The sequence below is a fragment of the Rhineura floridana genome, chromosome 3 (assembly GCF_030035675.1).
Source record: "Rhineura floridana isolate rRhiFlo1 chromosome 3, rRhiFlo1.hap2, whole genome shotgun sequence".
In the NCBI taxonomy this organism is placed as follows: Eukaryota; Metazoa; Chordata; class Lepidosauria; order Squamata; family Rhineuridae; genus Rhineura; species Rhineura floridana.
In genome coordinates this window covers 206888680-206907909 of record NC_084482.1, presented here as the reverse complement: position 1 = coordinate 206907909, position 19230 = coordinate 206888680, and the positions used below count along the sequence as shown (strand labels likewise).

General features: G+C 40.3%; 1 protein-coding gene across 4 annotated transcripts in view; it reads right to left on the bottom strand.

Moving 5' to 3' along the window:
• LOC133381304 (zinc finger protein 883-like) overlaps nt 1-19230 on the bottom strand; it is a 52369-nt gene that overhangs the window by 12192 nt on the left and 20947 nt on the right. For 2 of the 4 annotated variants that reach the window (XM_061620263.1, XM_061620265.1), the window contains exon 1: nt 10120-11010. The exons of 1 other annotated variant lie outside the window; for it this stretch is intronic. The gene's annotated coding sequence lies outside the window, so the exon portion shown is untranslated. Of the gene's footprint in view, nt 1-1797; nt 1816-10119; nt 11011-19230 lie in introns of those variants that run through there. One more of the 4 variants, XM_061620262.1, reaches the window with a different exon arrangement.

Genomic DNA, 19230 nt, shown 5'->3' with positions numbered 1-19230 from the left:
AAGCAGGACCCGACTGCAAGAACACTCTCCCCTCCTGAGGCTTCCGGCAACTGGTTTCCTATTGGCTTGAAAGGCAAGTGGATGATTTAATGAGAGATGATCTGAGTAAGGGGGAGAGACTACAAATTCCTGTTTATATTCTGATGGGCAGATAGATCATATCTACATATATAGATAGATTACAGATACACTATGGTTGACACTATGGTGGGTTTCCCTGGTCACCAGAATGACTCACTCAATGCTCAGAACAAAGCCATCATGTACAGTCTTGCAGCATGTGCCAAGTCCCAGGCCACGGCTAGGAAATGACTAAAAAGCATTGTGGTTGTCTTAAAGAACCCAAAACCTTTCCCATCAGTTCCAGGGAAAGCTTCATTTGCTAAACATTTTGTCTGCCAGCCTACTTTAAAAAGCATGAGGGCAGGGCCACATATTGTGCTTTGTTAAAGTCAGAGGCGACCTTAATTCGGGGGGGGGGAGCTGAGGAGGGTTGCCACCGGTCAGATTATTCCAATAATCCTCTTATTTTTAATATATCAAAGCTGAACAAAGGAACATGAAGAAGCTGGTTTAACCCAAGCCAGACCCCTGATCCCTCTAGTTCAGTCTAATCAGATACAGTCTTAACTATTCTACATGTATATATCAAAAGCTTAGATATATTTATATTTATTATTATTTATATCCCGCCCTTTCTCCCGGCAGGAGCCCATCATTGATCATTTAATGATCAAATTACAAGCAAAAGATGCTAGGCAGAATAGCTGCATTACAGATGATGCTACTTCCTCGATTCCTATTTCTATTTCAGGTTTTACCTATCCATATATCTAGCGATGTCATAAAATCATGGCAACGTACAATTATCAAATTTATTTTTCAGCAGAAAAAATCTAGATTAGCCCAAACTTTAATCTATAGAAAATCAAATTTAGGGGGATGGGGCATTCCAAATCTAACATATTATCACAATGCCTTTCAAATTCATCAAATGGTGTACTTAATTAAAAACATAAAGGAGAAACACTGGGTGGAGATGGAAATCAACCTTGCCGCTGATGCTTCACTTAGGTCCTTACCCTTTCTCTCAGTAAGATAGCAAACTATCAATAACCTGGCCAATCCATTTACTAAATGTATGTTTCAGATCTGGAAATTATGGCAGAACAGATTGGCCCCCATAATTTCACCTTTGATACCTATTGCCTTTCATCCCAAATTTTATACTACTGACAGGGAATATCAGCTAAAAGAATGGAGTATGAGGGGACACCATAGATTATGTGATTTCTTTGCAAACTCTCTTCCCCTTTCAGTTGAACAATTAAAACTGAAATTGAGAGGAATAAAACTGGACTGGCTAACATTAGCCCAGGTCCGCAGCTTTATTATTTTAAAATACAAAATACAAAATAAAAAATCTATTAAAAAAAAATTACAATCAAAAGAAGAACAACGCAGCGCTTTAAAACAACCGAGCTCTATTGCCTGTTTGCGTGTGTCATTTTATGCATCACCCAAAAGGCAGGAGTTCCCGAGGAATACTCAAATGTGGCCCCAAAAACAACACGCGGGGGTGGCCGAAGAGGCCCAGCAACAGGGCAGAGCTGGGATTCACAAGGCACATTTGCCTCCTCAAACCCAAGGCGTCGTCTGAAGGGTGCTTGAAGGGGGACCCCACTTTCACCCAGCATCCCCTTCCTCCCCTACCCACCTCCCCAAATTGAGCCACTTGATCTTGGGGCTCCCTCCAGACAGGCCCCTCAACAGCTCTGCAAGCAAAAAGTGGCTCACCCGCTCACTCACTGCGTATCTTTCCGGCAGGCGGGACAGGAAAAGGAAGTCCTTTTTTCGCAATCTTCCCTTTTGCTGTAGGGAACTGGCGGCTCTATTGTTGCTGTTAACCCTTCCAGAGCCCAGAGGCAGAAATTGCTTGCCTGCTTTATGACATGCATGGAGGAATGTTCAGCTATCAGCTCAGTGCTAGGGCATATATTTTGCATGCAAAGGTCCAAAATTCAACCTTTAGAAAAGACTATTGCCTGGAATCTTGGAGAGTAAATGCTAGTCCATGTCAGCAGTACTGAGCTAGATAGTACCAAATGTATAAGGCAGATTCCTTTGTTCCTAAAAGTGGAAGGAGGCCCAACAGCCACAGTGACTCCAAAATTTATTTACGTATTTTATTTACAACATTTATATACCGCTTTATTGTACAGAACCTCAAAGTGGTTTACAGAAGGAATTAAAACAAAGTTATTGGCAAAAACAGTTTAAGACAGGTATTTAAAAACATTCAAAATAGTAAAACCAACAATGAGTTATAAACAGATTAAAAACATAATAGTTTCCACATGCCTGAGTAGGCTTGCCTGAACAAAAATGCTTTTGGCAGGTGTCAAAAAGAGTACAATGAGGGCGTCTGCCTAATGTCAATAGGCAGGGAGTTCCAAAGCGTAGGTGCTAAAGGATTGCTTTTTTTCAAGAGCAGAACAAATACTGTATGGCACCCATAACATGGAAAGCAAGCACACCTTGAACTTGACCTGGTAGCAAATCAGCAACTAGTGCAGATTTCAAAGCAGAGGTATCATATGCTGAAAGGGTCTCACTCATGTCAGCAATCGTGCCACAGCATTCTGTAATAACTGCAGCCTCTGATTCAGTTTGTGCTGCATGGGGATTTCTGTGACCTTGACTGCCTGGCTGCCAGGATATTTTTAGTTTTGGTTTTTGGTTAGGAATCCTGACTGGTTGTGGGATGCGGAGTTTTCTGCCTTACTCATAGGAATCTTGTTGTGATTGGTTTGGTATTGCATTTAGAAACACTGTCTTTTTTTCTTTTCCTATTTGCATGTCATATACCTTTAACCTCACTCCTACATCCATAGAAGCAACAACAGTGGTTCTATGCGCTCAGCTCTTCTCCCTTAAACCCACTGATAATGCACCTTATTGGTGCATGATAATTTTTTTTCTTGCCCAATAGTGGACATTTCAGGCATGGGGTTGCCAACCTTGTTTGAATATCAATATCTTTGCACAGGATCCCTAGTCAAGCCTTACCAACAGTGCAAGCCAACCATATCTACTCAGAAGTAAGTCCTATTGAGTGCTATGGGGCTTAGTCCCTTGGACGAAGAATTGCAGCCTTCAGGAGCATCCATCTTTATTTCTGTGTGCTCCCATCTAACATCTCCACAACACTAGGCTCCTTTCTTCCTATAATGGCCTCCTGGCGACTGGCCTGGCCTGAGAGCACTTAAACCCTTCTTGTCAGAAGCAAATAGGTTAGATTAAATGTTTTCTACCCAGGGTCCATAAAAAGGTGAGAAGGAATGATCCCATTACTACAGCTGGACCTGGGAATACCCTCATTTAGCTAAGATTTCTATCTTAATTTCCTTTTTTTTTTTTTAATAATTTTTATTCAAATTTTTCCAAAAACAAACAAAACAAAGTCAAAAAGACATAACAATACATCAACAAAAAAATGAAAATAAAATAGTTGACTTCCGATTTGTCGCAGATCAGCTATAAGTATATAATATACATCAAACCTGTCCCTTAATGTATACATACAGAGTCCCTTTTCTCCATAGGCTGTCTTAATTAATCGTCAAATCCCAGTATCATCATTTTATTTTGATCTTTCAACAAAAAGTCTAAGAGAGGTTTCCATTCCTTAAGAAATGTATCTGTCGATTTTTCTCTAAGTAAACATGTCAATTTATCCATTTCTACTAAGTCCATTAATTTCAATAACCATTCTTCCATTGTTGGTGTTGATTCCATTTTCCACTTTTGTGCATATAATAATCTTGCTGCCGTAATCATATATAATATTATTCTTCCATATTTCTTTTCTATTTGTTTATCCATAAAACCCAATAAAAAAAATTCTGGTTTTGACCGAATATTTATCTTTAGAATTTTTTGCATCTTCCTACCTATCTGTGCCCAAAATAATTTCGCCTTTTTACATGACCACCACATATGATAAAAAGATCCTTCTTGTTGTTTACATTTCCAACAAACATTAGAGACATTACTATACATTTTTGACAGCTTTTCTGGAGTCATGTACCAACGGTACATCATTTTATAAAAATTTTCTTTAAGATTATAACATAATGTAAATTTCAAGCCTTTTTTCCACATATTTTCCCATTGATCCATTTGTATGTTATGACCAAAATTTTTTGCCCACTTTACCATGCACTCTTTTACTTGTTCTTCCTCCATATCCATTTTCAATAAAAGTTTATACATTTTTGCAATTATGTTTTCATCATTTGTACACAAACCTATTTCAAAATCAGATTTATTTATTTCAAACCCATACATTTTCTTGTCCATTTTATATCTTTCTAACAATTGTAAATAGGCAAACCAATGAAAACTATATCCTTCCTTTATCAATTGTTCTCTCTCTTTCATTATGTATTCTCCATGTACATTTTCTAATAGTTCTTGATAAGTTAACCATTTCTCTTTTCCAGACATTTCTCTTCTATAAAAAGCTTCTTGACTTGAGACACATAATGGTATTTTCGAATAAAACCTTGGTTTGTATCTATTCCATATTTTCAACAGAGGACGTCTTATAAAATGATTATTAAAGTCTACATTTACTTTTACTTTGTCATACCATAGATATCCATGCCATCCCCACTTCAGATTGTGGCCCTCCAAATCCAATAGTCTTTTATTCCTCAATAAGATCCATTCTTTTATCCAGACTAAACAGCAGGCAGCAAAATAAAGTCTCAAATTTGGTAATCCCAGTCCTCCTCTTTCTTTAGCGTCTTGAAGTAATTTAAATTTAACTCTTGGTTTTTTTCCTTGCCATACAAATTTAGAAATATCTTTTTGCCATTGTTTAAAAGGTAAATCAGAGGATATTACAGGTATTGTTTGAAACAAAAACATCATTCTCGGTAATACATTCATTTTTATCACAGATATTCTACCCATTAATGACAGTTGTAGTTTATCCCATCTTAGCAAGTCTTTCTTAATCTCTGTCCATAATTTTTCGTAATTATTGTGAAACAACTTTGAGTTTTTATTTGTCATGATGATGCCTAGATATTTCAACTTTTTTTCTATTGTAAAATCTGTCTTGTCCATTAACTCTTTCTGTTCCCTTAAAGTTAAATTTTTCACCAACATCTTTGTTTTTTGATTGTTGATCTTAAATCCTGCTAAAGGTCCAAATTCTTTTAATTTGTCCATCAGTATATGAATTCCTTCCAAAGGGTTTTCTAGTACAATTATCAAATCATCAGCAAATGCTCTCAATTTATATTCTTCTTTTTTTATTTTTAATCCCGAAATCCTTTTATCTTGCCTTATATCTCTAAGCAACACTTCTAAAACCAAAATAAATAAAAGGGGAGATAATGGACATCCCTGTCTTGTACCCTTTTGTATTTCACATGAGTCCGTTAAGCTGCTTGTTTATCATTTCGTTGTTCTAAATATTCCAACACATTCAAAACATTCCTGACGTTGTCACGTAATTGTCTTTTAGGTAAAAACCCTGATTGATCTTCCTGAATAAATTGTTGCAATATTATTTTCAATCTTTCAGCCAAAATCATTGTAAAAATTTTATAGTCATTGTTCAGTAGAGATATTGGCCGATAATTTTTTGTTTTAGTTAAATCTTGGTCCTCTTTAGGTATTAATGTTATATTAGCATTTTTCCAACTATCCGGTATCTTTCCCTCTTGCAAAATAGAATTCATTGTAGACTGTAAAGGTAGCAGGAGTTCTTCCTCCAAACATTTATAATACATTGCAGATAGCCCATCTGGTCCTGGTGCCTTTCCTAATTTAATTTTATTTATAGCTTCAGATATCTCTCTTGACGTAATAGGGCCATTAATAACTTGTCTCTGAAAATCTGTAATTTTAGGCAAATTCTGTTTAAATAAATACTCTTCTATTTTTTCAGATGGAATTTCTTGACACTTATACAATGTTGAGTAATATTGATGAAAAATCTTTTTAATTTTTACATTGTCTGTCAGCGTCTCATCTCCTTCTTGTATCTTTAAAATAATATTTTTTTGACGTTCTTTTCTTAATTTATATGCTAACCATTTCCCAGGTTTATTTGCAAATTCAAAAGTCCTTTGTTTAGCAAAATTTAATTTCCTTTCAATTTCTCTAGCTGTCAACATTGATACTTGCTTCTGTAACATTTTAATTTGATTTACAATAGAAACTTTAGCTGGATTCTTTTTCAATTCTTCCTCTTTTTGTTTTATTTCTTCCAAAATTAATTGCATTTTCTGTTGTTTCTTTTTTTTTAATTCAGAATTACATTTAATAAAGTATCCCCTCATAAATGCCTTACTTGTATCCCAAACAATATTTTCACTTGTTCCTTTATGTAAATTATATTCAAAGAACTCCTTTAATTTCTTCTTACATTCTTGTACTACTTTATCATTCTGTAATAAAGATTCATTTAGTCTCCATCTAAATCCAAGATTTTTTTTTTTTAAAGTTAATATCACAGGATTATGGTCCGAAAAAGTTTTTGGTAATATATCCATTTTAAAAATATCCTTCGCTAAAATTTTTGACATCCAAATCATATCAATCCTCGAAAATGTTTTATGTCTTTCTGAAAAATAAGTAAATTCCTTTGCATTATCATTTATATATCTCCAGGTATCCACCAATTCTAGATGTTCCATGAGTTCAAAACAAATCTTCGGTAATTTACCTTGTGTCTCTTTGATATTTTTTTCAGAAAGCCTATCAATTTTTGGTGAGATTACCCCATTCCAGTCACCCATGACACACCAATGCTCATATGAAAACTCTGACAATTTTTCCATAAGTCCTGTATAAAACCTTGTTTTATCTTCATTGGGGGCATAAATACCCACTATCAAAATGTTTGTACCTTGTAAAGTAATTTCAACCCCCACAAATCTACCACTATCGTCCAATAATACCAATTTAGGAAGCAATTGTGGGTTAATATAGAGAACAACTCCATTTTTTTTTTTTGGTCCAGCTGAAATAAATTCTTCACCCAAATTTTTACAAATCAAATATTTAGAATCTTTCTTCTGAATATGAGTTTCTTGTAGACAAATTATATCCAATTTTAATTTTTTCAAATAATGAAACACTTTCTTTCTCTTCTGCGCCGTGTTGGCTCCATTTATATTCCAAGTTAGGTATTTGTAATCCATCGTTAAGCGTGTATTTTAAAATTTGCCTGATGCTCCTTTTGATCCATCATCTTCCTTCCCCTCCTCTGCGTATCCTTGTTGACTTTGTTTCCCAGGAACTGTATCCATATCTTTGAGTTTATCTTCTTCCATATCTTTTGAAGCTTTTCTCAAGAAGTCCCTTGCTTTTTGAACAGTATTCAATCTATATTTCTGTTGTCTGAATGTAAAAATCACTCCTTCTGGAACGTCCCACCTAAATTGAATTTTGCATTGCTTAAGTTTTTCTGTAAGGAAAGCATATTCTTTTCTCTTACGTAAAAGTCTAATAGGAATTTCCTTCATCACCAGTATTTCCTTACCATCAATTTTAAAGGTATATTTAAAGTGTTGCTGTAAAACCATATCTCTGGTCGTTTTCTTTACGAAGTGAACAAGCACATCTCTTGGAATTTTTTTCATTGTTGCATATCTGGAGTTAATTCTATAAACTTTGTCTATTTCAAATTCCATCCTATCTTCATTCAAGTCCAGAAATTTTACTAAAGCATTAACAATTTTGTCTCTAATGTCTTCACCTGTTTCCTCAGGGATTGCACGGAATCTCAAACAATGCTCTTTATTTCTCATTTCAGTCATAGCTAAATAGTCCAAATTTTTTTCTAGTTCCAGATTTAGTATATCTGTTCTATTCTCCAAGGTTTGTACCTTTTCTTTAGTATTTTTTGCATCCTCCTTTATTTGCCCAATTGTCCCTTTAATCTCGTCCACTTGTGTTTTAATATAGTCTTTTATATCTGTCAATTCAATTTTCATTTCCTGTTTAATTTCCTGTTTTATAGCATTAATCCCTTCCATTATTTTTTGAAACATTTCTGGGGGTATATCCTCTTCCTGTGTATCAATAGAACCTCTTCGCCCCTGGGCCTTAGTTGTTTTTTTAGTTGTCATTTTCAAAAAGAGGCCTTTAATTTCTAAAATTAATCACTGTTTCAGAACCTAAGGGCAGTCTATTTCTTCTTTTTTTCCCTCCACCAAAAAGAAGAGTTAATATTCCAGGCCTGTAATTGGAATCCAGCCAGCACAACACAGTCCTTATCTGCATCCAAGAATGCAAAACAATTCTGGTTGCCAAGACTAAACAATTAGTAGCATATACGAGCAGCGGATTCATCCAACAAGAAATAGTCCAAAGAGAAAGATAGTCCAAAATATAATAATTACCTCTCATCCGTTTTTAAACTTTAAAAGTCCAAATTCAAGCCAGCTTTTTGTCGTAGAAAAGTAAATAAGTTGTTTATATTTTCTTTCTTCCTTAATTATATTTAAAAGAGAAAAAGTATGACTCACCCAGGTTTCTCAATTGCTGATTCATAAACAAATCCCTTTTATTGCAATAATTTAAGCCAAATGATAAGGTTTAGGCAGAAGTGGGCTCGCTGGTTAAGAACGTTTTTTTTTAAGAAAAGAAAAAACGCTTCGCTTCATTCCAGTCCAGCTTGCGTGAAAATCCTGACTCCGTCTTCAGCCGATCGGCTTGCCTTCTTATCTCAGGAATTTCCTGATCAATTCCAGCCGCCGACAGCTCAACGAAGTCTTGTGGAAGATCTGATCGGTTCTCCTGTACCTTGGAGAACATTTAAGCCAGTCCAAGATTCCTCTTGGCTGACTTTTAACCTGAAAAAAGCTTCCTCTGAGGCAGAGCTCCCTCAGAGACAACCACCAGCCAGCACCACTTCCCGGAAGTCACAGATTTCTATCTTAATTTCCAATCAGATGTTTGTGTTTTGAATTGTATGCTCAAGCAACTGTGATGCTTAACATATCATGCTTAATGACATCACTAGGGACCACCCCTGAAATCTCAGGGTTTGGGATGCTTCTGGCCTGGCAACCCTACTCAGATCAGATTTTTTTTCCTGGACCTGATTGGCTCAAATAGTGCAGGCTTCCTTCCCATACAGCCCTGTAGCCAGCCTTACTTGTTAGATGGGGCAGCCATATTTCTAGGTGGGGCCTTTGTGGGGGGGAAGGTACACAACATTAACCAATCCCCCCCTTACTAGTGGAGGGGATGTGATGGCCAGGCCAGGGCAAGGGAAGGAAAAGGCCTTGACCTACTCCCTCACTCTTCCTCCATCCAGAGTGTGTGTAAACGTACAGGAATGAAGTTTAATTTATTGAATTGTCTTACCATATTTTTGCTAGATCCCCAGGAATACCAGACTCAAAAGCTTGACTTTATAGCTACAGTCTTCCTTCACCTGTGTTCTGATTCTTCATGAACTGAACTACTTTGGTAATGACATGGAGCTCCTAAGCTTGGCTTTGATGCTAGATCAGGTATCTCTTGTCCATACTACAAGTTTAGGGAAGAGCAGAGTGAAAATAAATACTGTATGTGTATCTGTTTACCCCTCCTAGTCTTGTTCCTGACCTTTAGATTTTCCTTCCTGTGAACAATCTGGTTGCTATATAAAGAATTAACTAAGCAACTGGAAACTAACTGTGGAAAGCAATTGGGTTTGTTGTTTTTTTACTGGTTGCTGGGTTGTTTCTGTACATAAACCTAAAAAGTCCTCACACTGAGCTGCACATATTGGGAAAATCAGAAATTAGGTCTGAGTTACAGCATAGGTGGCCAGCCAGCCAGCCAATTGTATTGTACACAGCAGCATTTCTATTCCTCTAGGGCTCTTTTCATCCTTTGTCATCAAGTACTAAAAAAAAAAAATAGCCACAAATATTGTGAGTATGGTGAATGCTTTAAAAGAGTAAATAGTAACTTGGGGTAGCCATTTTTTCAGATTACTGTAAGTTATCTCTGTATTTCACCCTTTAGCAATAAACACTCAATCCTGCTGTACTCATTATAATAAATAACTGTAGAATGAACAAATTCTTACTTTTTTCTCACCTCATTCACTTGCCACAGCACAGGGGGTCCATCGGTTTTGCTGTTGATCTGAGAGATGACATCATTGTGTAGGAGAGTTGAACCCCATTATTTCTGATCAGGCTTACTGTATGTCTGATTGATTTGATCGAGCGATTCAGAGGCAGCTTTTGCAAAAGGGTTCTCTACCAGTGAAACAGCCAAGAGTGGGAAGTAAGACGTCTGGGCAGACAGGCAGGTCTGCCAAAGCGTGAACTTCTGGATGGAGGGGAGAAAGGAGGCTCCACGCTTTGGTGGTCAAATACATGTGTCAGTTAATTTTTATCAGTTGTTAATTGGGCAAACCAATGGTGTAAATTAAGTAACACGAGAGTCCATTGGATATATATTCTTTTTGTTAGGATCTCCGATTGTACCACCAAACCAGGCCCCGCCAGTCATGATGAATTCACCGGAGATACCAGTGGTACCCAAACTCAGGCACCAGCCAAATATATAGCCAGTGTGCTCCTTCAGAGTAGGAATTTTACTATTCAGGATTCTCCTGGAGATTTTCCCACCTGTGTTGCCAGATTCATGGTGTATCAGCTTCTTGGTCCCTTAGAGGATGGGTGTACTGGTGGAGGGCACATTCTTGCAACGGATGAGTGCCGTGTGCCAACGGGTGATGCAGACAAGTCAGTTATTCGCTGGTTTTCTTCAGGAATGGGACACACTCGCTACCCGTTGTTTCTGTGATGTTTAAATGAACTTGTTTAACGAAACAATGCCGGTAAACTGAATGAGTTTGTTGTTAAGTAACAGTGTATTCTGTTGGTTCATACTGTATGGACTTCCAGATATTGTGAAGTTAGCCAAAACTCATCAAGCTCAAGGATCACACTAGTATTTTATAATAAATCTCATTTTATTTACTTTTCTATAACTATGTATGTATATTAATAAATCATACTAAGAATTCAATGTGTAATCTAAGTGCAGTAAAAAGGTATGATAAAAATGATCAGTAATAATAATTGAAAATACCTTTTATGCATTACTCATATTTTAAGGGAAGAATAGGAAGCATTGCCATATACTTAATCTGAGGGGGGCATTGGGCACAAAAAGATTTTGCAAAGGGGCGTTGGGTCAAAAAAGGGTGGGTAACGCTGCTTTAACCAAAAAGGCTCTCAGGGTGACACAAATTGAAGTATATTTGCTGTGTATTTCCTCCTTCCTATTTTTATCAATGCCTCAGCACCTCTGTGCACATATATTCATGCCATTCATTATTGGCATTGCTACTGGAATATTGCCATATGCTTCTGCACTGCTATGCATTGACTATAAATATTCTCTCATTGTATTCACATTTATAATTGTATCTCTTAAATATATATAAGAAATGCTCTAAGTATTGAAAATGTCAGAAATAGAGTGAATGAGATAAAGCCAGGAATGTTTATAACTTTCTCCATCTTGTTTGTGTAACAAAGCACAGTGCCTGTTACATTGCTTGTACGTACTATGGAACCAGCTAGTTACCCAAGGCCACCGATGACAGAGTGGTCTATGTTATGATAACATGCAGAGGATGTATGGGTGTGAATGAATTTCTCTTTCTAGGGCTTATGGCTGAAACTGGAGGCTTCACGTTTCCCAGGAGAATCATGGACAACCATCTGTCTTCAGGAAACCATTTTCCCATGACAGTGCTCCAGCTTTCCCCTACTCCATCATTGTCATGACTGTCCCATTCCTGGACTCAGAGCAAGTACTTACTGAGGTGGGAAACAGGAGCAGCTTACCACATCGGGCAGAGCTGCCACTCTGCTCCTCACATCCCTGCTCTGATGGTAGATGGACCACATCCTGTTTTTGTCTGAAGACACGCTATCCCAACAGAAAGGACTTCCACCTGAAGATGCCCTTGCCTGGAGCAGTAATATGGTTCAGCTCCTCTATTTGGAAAGATTTACTTTAAACACATCTGCAGAATACCAGCGAATGCATTTCAGTCTATGAAAGACAGGAGCATGATAATATCAAAGAGAAATCCACAGCACATTATTGAATCTTGGGGAAGGAGAAATGTTGTTGTTATGTGCCTTCAAGTCAATTACGACTTATTGCGACCTTATGAATCAGGGACCTCCAAGAGCAACTGTCATGAACCACCCTGTTCAGATCTTGTAAGTTCAGGTCTGTGGCTTCCTTTGTGGAATCAATCCATCTCTTGTTTGGCCTTCCTCTTTTGCTACTCCCTTCTGTTTTGCCAACATTGTTGTGTTTTTTAGTGAATCATGTCTTCTCATGATGTATCCAAGGTACGATAACCTCAGTTTCATCATTTTAGCTTCTAGTGAGAGTTCTGGTTTAATTTGTTCTAACACTCCATTATTTGTCTTTTTCGCAGTCCATGGTATGTGCAAAGCTCTCCTCCAGCACCAATTTCAAATGAGTTGATTTTTCTCTTATCCGCCTTTTTCACTGTCCAACTTTCACCAGTATATGCAAATAACTATCATTTGGGGAAAATACAGAATATGGATATGTAAATTTAACTCTGCTCAGAAGAACAATGTGCAACTCAGCTATTGCAAACAATAATTCTGACATGCAAAACGAGTAAAAATAACTATTATGCAACTCTACTTTCATTTACCCCCTTCCCCCAGTCCAAACTAGTTAAAGCTTTGTTGTGTTACAGCTATATAGTCATTCATCCTATCAAGAAAAGTGAAAAGAACAGGATAGCTACCTATCCAAGCAGGGATTCAAAGGACACAGCTGAATGTGGGGTCATACGGATAGGATTCAGAAGAACAGAGATGAAGGGAAAAGGATGGGAAAACAAAATGGTGAAATATAAACCTCACCAGGGAATAAGCAAAAATATTAAAACAAGAAATTTATGTATATAAGCACTAGAAAAGCAAAATCTGTTCAAAGTTGTATATGAGACAAAGCTCCATCCCCAAAGGAGTGGCTTAAAGGGCAATGGCCACAAACAGCCGCAAAATTGAAGAAGGGACATGTTCAAAGCAAGAAAGCCTTTTTCTTTTAAAAGAAACGGCAAAAAGCCAAGCTCAGCTGTAAAGGCCCCAGAACAAGAAAAAGTCTAGGAGAAAAAGCTGGAGTTAAGCAAAAATAAAATGAAGCAAAGAAGCAGTCAGAACTTTTTGTGAGAAAGAAGAGAGAATATCACAAGAACTACAACTGAAGAATTGGGGCCTGCGTTTGCTTTTTCTCCTTTCCCTCGTGTGCCCCCCCTTTTTTTTAGATTTTACCCCTATGGGCAGGAACTGTCTGACTTGGTCTGACTGTGTGTAAGCCACTCTGGGAGCCTTTTTGGCTGAAAAGTGGGGGACAACTCCTCAAAATATACAAATACGCTGTTACGACAAGGCAAGGCCCTGAAGCCTGCTAAACTACAATTCCCACCCCACACCCACACCCTCTAGTATGGCTGGTTATGCCTTCCTGAGGTATTGTGCGAAGGACAACAAGGGCAGCCGTTAAGAAACAAAATTAACTGAAAGCTACTGAATAAATGTTATCTTCTCCTTGGCAGGCTTCCCTTATGCACCACAGAAGAAGAATAAAATAATAATCATAAACTTTATTTCTACCCCGCCCTTTTTCCAATAGGACTCAGAGCGGCTTACAACTAAAAACAACACCATTAAAACATACAGAAATATACAATTAAAATAGAATTAAACTATGAGAAAAATTAAAAACCATAAAACATACGTTAAAAACAGCGGACAATTTAAAATAATAAAATCATATACTGTAGACACCAATCCTATGTCATTTAATCTTGGTCGTTCTCTATCCCAAATGCCCGTTGAAATAAAACAGTCTTTACTTGTCGCCGGAAAGACAGCAAAGAGGGAGCTAATCGCACCTCACTCGGGAGTTCCATAGCCTAGGGGCGGCCACCGAAAAGGCCCTATCTCGTGTCCCCATCATATGTACTTGCGAAGGTGTGGGGAGCACAAGAAGGGCCTCACCTGAAGATCTCAAATCCCGGACAGGTTCATGTAGGGAGATACGATCTGTCAAATAGCCTGGACCTGAGCCATATAGGGCTTTGTAGGTCAAAACCAGCACTTTGAATTGTGACCGGAAACAAATTGGCAGCCAGTGGAGCTGTTGTAACAGGGGAGTTGTATGGTCCCTGTAACCAGCCCCGGTTAGCACTCTGGCTGCAGCTCTTTGTACCAATTTAAGTTTCCGAACTGTCTTCAGGCAGCCCTACGTAGAGCGTGTTACAGTAGTCTAAGCGGGATGTAACCAAGGCATGCATCACCCTAGTCAGATCAGGCAGCTCCAGGAACGGGCGCAGCTGGCGCACCAGTTTTAATTGGGCAAAGGCACTCCTGGATACAGCAGTAATCTGGGCCTCCAAATTCAAAGCTGAGTCTAAGAGTACACCCAAACTGCGAACCTGAGACTTCAGGGGGATTGCAACCCCATCCAGCACCGGTTGAATCCCTATTCCCTGATCTGCCCTCCGACTGGCCAGGAGTACCTGTTTTATCAGGATTTAATCTCAACTTGTTTGCCCTCATCCAGTCCATCACTGATGCCAGACACTGATTTAGGACCTGTACGGCTTCCTTGGCTTCAGGTGGAAAAGAGAAATAGAGTTGAGTGTCATCAGCATACTGATGGCACCGAACCCCAAAACCCCGGACAAGCTCTCCCATTGTTCATTAGAAAGTAGCCTGAGTTTTCTCAGGGTCACACGCATACAACCACCAGATGCCCAGACCCCTCCTTGGCAGGGGGGTGAGAGAAGTCTTTTAAAACAGAGACTTGAAATCTAGTGAGAAAAGAAGGAAGAACAGGGGCTACTGGTGATCTGAGCTCCAGCACAGGACTGCAGCAACAGAACCAGGAAGGGAGTCTGAGCCTCGGTCCAAGCCTGGAGGCAAACAGATTCCTTCCTGACTTAGGTTCAGAGTTCATACACATCACTCCGGCTGCATTCCACTGCCCACTCTGGGCCTAGGATAGGTAATCTCTCCTGTCACTCTTTATAGTAATAGGGTCCTTCAGCGGCGTCACTAGCGGGAGTGCGGGGGGGGGTGCGGACCTCCGGTGCGTGCCCTCCCAGGGGCATGGACAAGGTGGCTGGGCTTGTGTGCACGCGCGCGCGCACTCGAGGTCAGCCACCCCATCCATGCCCCTGGGAGGGCGCGCGCCGGAGGGGCACCCAGCCGGAGAAGGCCTGGGAACGCCGGCGGTCCGCGCTGAAGAAAGAGCGCCTCCCACGACGCAGGAGGGTCCCAGGCCATGCCGGGGGCACGGGCGGGCACACGCGAGAGGGGGGGCTTCTGCCACGGCGGCAGGGGGCTCTGCATGAGCTCGGGCTCACTCCTCCCCTGCAAAATGGGCAGCAGCCCCAGCAGCAGGAGCGCTTCCCTGGCAGAGCCGGCGACCAACTGGGAGGGCCGCCTCCTCGGGCACTAAGGCGGGGGGCGGCGTGAGCCGGAGAAGGCCTGGGAATGCCGGCGTGCCTCCCTCGCCCTGCCGACGCTGCTCCCAGTCTCCCGCGCCCGCCCGCCTCCGAGAAGGAGTTGAAGCAGCCTTGCTGGGCAACGGCAGGGCGGCTCTGGGTGTCACCCCCCTCATGGTGACACCCGGGTACGGGCCACACCCTCCGCACCCCGGTAGTGATGCCCCTGGCGTCCTTTGATCTCTTTAGTTTAGTTACGAATGGGTTAGGATATTAATGATTAAGCTGCCACGCACCCAGTAGTTTTGTAATGCTATTCTTCTCTTTCTCTCAATAAAAGGCAGCTTTGCTTTATTTTGGATTGGATCTGCAATTTCTTGGGTTATATATATATATGCACCATTTAGGCACACTTCAGGGCAAAGTGCTTGTTTTTATCCATAGCAAAAGATTCCCTCTCCTCTCAAGGTGTGTTTAATGGGACATGTGGGTGGCAAGTTCACACACTCAGGTTCCCAAGAGCACATGTCGCAACAATGCTCAATGCTAGATCTTGCTACTAATTACTCTTATTTTGACTCCCAGAGACACCCCAACATTTCTGCATTCTGGTTTGTCTTTTTCTCTTGCCTCACTTTTTCTTATTAAAGATTCAGTTCTGTTTTGGTAAATGACAGGTCACAGGGAAAACACCTGCAAAAACAGTTTCCCATCATTTTAGGGGTTGACGTGATCCCGGGCCTGGTCAGGGTACCGGGAGACTCACAAAGGTCACCTGCCATGTGGCAATCACATGGAGTAACAAATGTTTGACCTTCACTATTAGTTTGACTAAGACCTTGCCAGCATTTCTGCTTCTCGCACTCCAGGAAGAAAAATATTTCTGCCCTCAAGCCAGACATTCAGTCCGACATCAGTCAATTTGTTAGCCAAAGTTTTTCTTCCATTCTGCTCCGCAGTTCTTTCATTCCACTTCAGCTTCAAGATGCTCACAGATTTGCCCCCAAAACTGAGCTCAGCAACCATCTTCATTGAGGCTTTCCTAACAGTTCAAATATTTCTAACAATTCCTTCCACTGGTATCTACTACAGGTAGCTATCATATAGGACAAGTGAGTGGCCAGCTTCCCACCACTGTGTACTGTAACTATTATGCCTCTCTCTCATACGGAGGTGTTGATGAGTATCTAACGTAGTGTCTATAACTAAAGCGCTTTCCACTCTCAGCATTTTATGGTTTCTGCCCTTAAGGATCCTTTGATTTGAGCAAACAATAGCAATTTGATTAAAGCTGTGTCCTGTGAATTGTTGTTTTGTGGTTATATGCCTTCAAGTCAATTGCGACTTATGGCGACCCTATGAATCAATGACCTCCAATAGCATCTGTCATTGCATTTTGGATACCCTGTTCATAGGGTTTTTGTGGTAGGAAGTATTCAGAGGTGGTTTACCATTGCCTTCCTCTGAGTTTGGATGCATCTTAATCTGGTGTCTCAGCTTTGACCATTCCGCCTTGGGTGCCCCTGCTAGTAGCCTCTTGGTCTAGACTCCTGCCGGCATTGCTCTCAGCTTCTTCGACCCATTTTCAAGACATTTATAAGGCTTTTCTATGAGTTCTTTGATGTCTAGTAAGGATGCCACTCTCACTGAAGCTCTTGCCACACTCCAAGCTTTTATACACATTGTAGGCCTATTAAAATGTATGTATCATGTAAGTTCATATAGTTAGAGTGTTGCCCCCCTTCAGAGTGTAATGAAATGTATTTTTAAAAGGCAAAGGCCATTCTACCCCTCCAGGAAATCTGGGTGTACAGCCAGATTGTAGCTCTTTGTGTCAACAAGCTTAATCGTAAATATTGCACAGAGTTTGAAGAGATGAGGAAATATCTTATTCGGATTTTCCCAATGGCCAGCAGTAACCTTACCACTTCACCTGCTAAACATCTCTAGGAAGATCTGGGAAGATGTTTATGAAATGAAATGTCTGTGAGAATTGTCTGTTGGAAAGGTCTGTAGGAACGGAAAGATGATGCCAATTCAGATCAGATGATCTGAAATGAGAGACTATAACCTGTTCCTGGAGAGTATAGGGAGGCACCCCAAGCATTGCCCGTACAGGTGGTTCGAGGAGTGGTAGGACCAACCTCTGGTATAAAAGATGTGGCAATGTGGACTTCCAAGAATATGACTGCTATAGAAGGGATAGTTCCAGTTCCATCAGCAAATATACGCAGGAGATTGATCAATGCCTTAGTGCCAGCATCTTTGGCTTTGACTGAGAATGAAGGGGGCAGTTGGAGTGATGCTACAGCGGCACTCTATTTAATGGTGCATGGAGATATTGCAGCCTGTAACCTACAACCTGTTTTGGCCAATACAGCAAAAACAGAGGGAACAGCAGTGGCCTTTTGATTGGGAACGTGCCTGCCTCCAGGAGCCTATCTCACTGTATAAGGCCTAGTGAAGAGTTTGCTGAGAGGACAAGCATTAATATTGGCAGTGAATACAGCTTTAGAAGTTCTACCAGATGACCGTATAAGGGCAGGTTAGTTCAAGCCCAGAACACCCTGGATCCACTTGGAAGAACTCAGGGAGCTCAAGAGAAGGAAACTGCTGAAGAAGCTGACGCTGGAAGACAAGGACAGAGATTTGGAAGTAGAAGAAGACTGGCACGACCTGTAGGGACAGAGACAAGAGCTCAATCAGCTGCGAGATCTCAAGGAATCCCACAGAGGAAATATGACGAGCCACAGAGGTAGCAAGAGTTAGCCTTACCAAGAGGACCGCAAAGAAGATATCAAGAGCCACCAGGAGAACAGTATCAGTTCAGACCAGTAGTAAGACTATCTCCATGGTATGGTGGTGAAGAGAATCCTGAATTCAGACAGCAAGGTGCTGCCTGGGAAGCCAGAGGAAAGCAGCAGGTCCCCCTCACTCCAAGAAGAGGAAGAGGACGGCGAGGACAACGTTCAGCTATATTACCAGCAACAGGAGAACCTGGCACGCCAGTTGCAGGGCCAAAGGTGGTGCTACACGTATGTACTGTATCAGTAGAGGATGGAGAAGATGCCACTCAAGACTGAGTATCTATATGGGGTGGTTATCTATCAGGGCGAGGCCTTTCAAGGTTTGATAGATACTGGAGCTGAAATATCTTGCACAACTTTACCGCCAGAGCAGGCTCGTATCTGTGAGAACGTTATGGTGCAAAGCCCATTAGGATCAAAAGAAGTACCTACAGCATGTGTGACTATAACATTTAATATCTACCAATAACTGCAGAAATGGTGTTAGTTGACAAGTTGTATAATATAGACTTTATATTGGTATACCAAGATGTGTCACCAGTGTTTGCCAGCAAACACATTATACTTGTCAGAACTGGTAGACCTTCCAGTATTATTGCAGACGCAAAGAGAAAAAAGCAATCTGCCACAAGAACCGAAAGATATCCCTTTTGGATTCTTAGGACATCACCATCATTACCTACAGAAATGGACAAATCAGGTCATCATCAAAAAAATATTTGCCATAAGATAGACCTGGGGACCATACATCTAGTGAAGCAATATACCAATAACAGGAAGGCAATCCCAAGCATATAAAAAGTAGTGGATGATTTAACAAAGCAGGATGTGCTTGCCATACAGACTTCTCCAATGAAATCAGCTGTGTTCCCA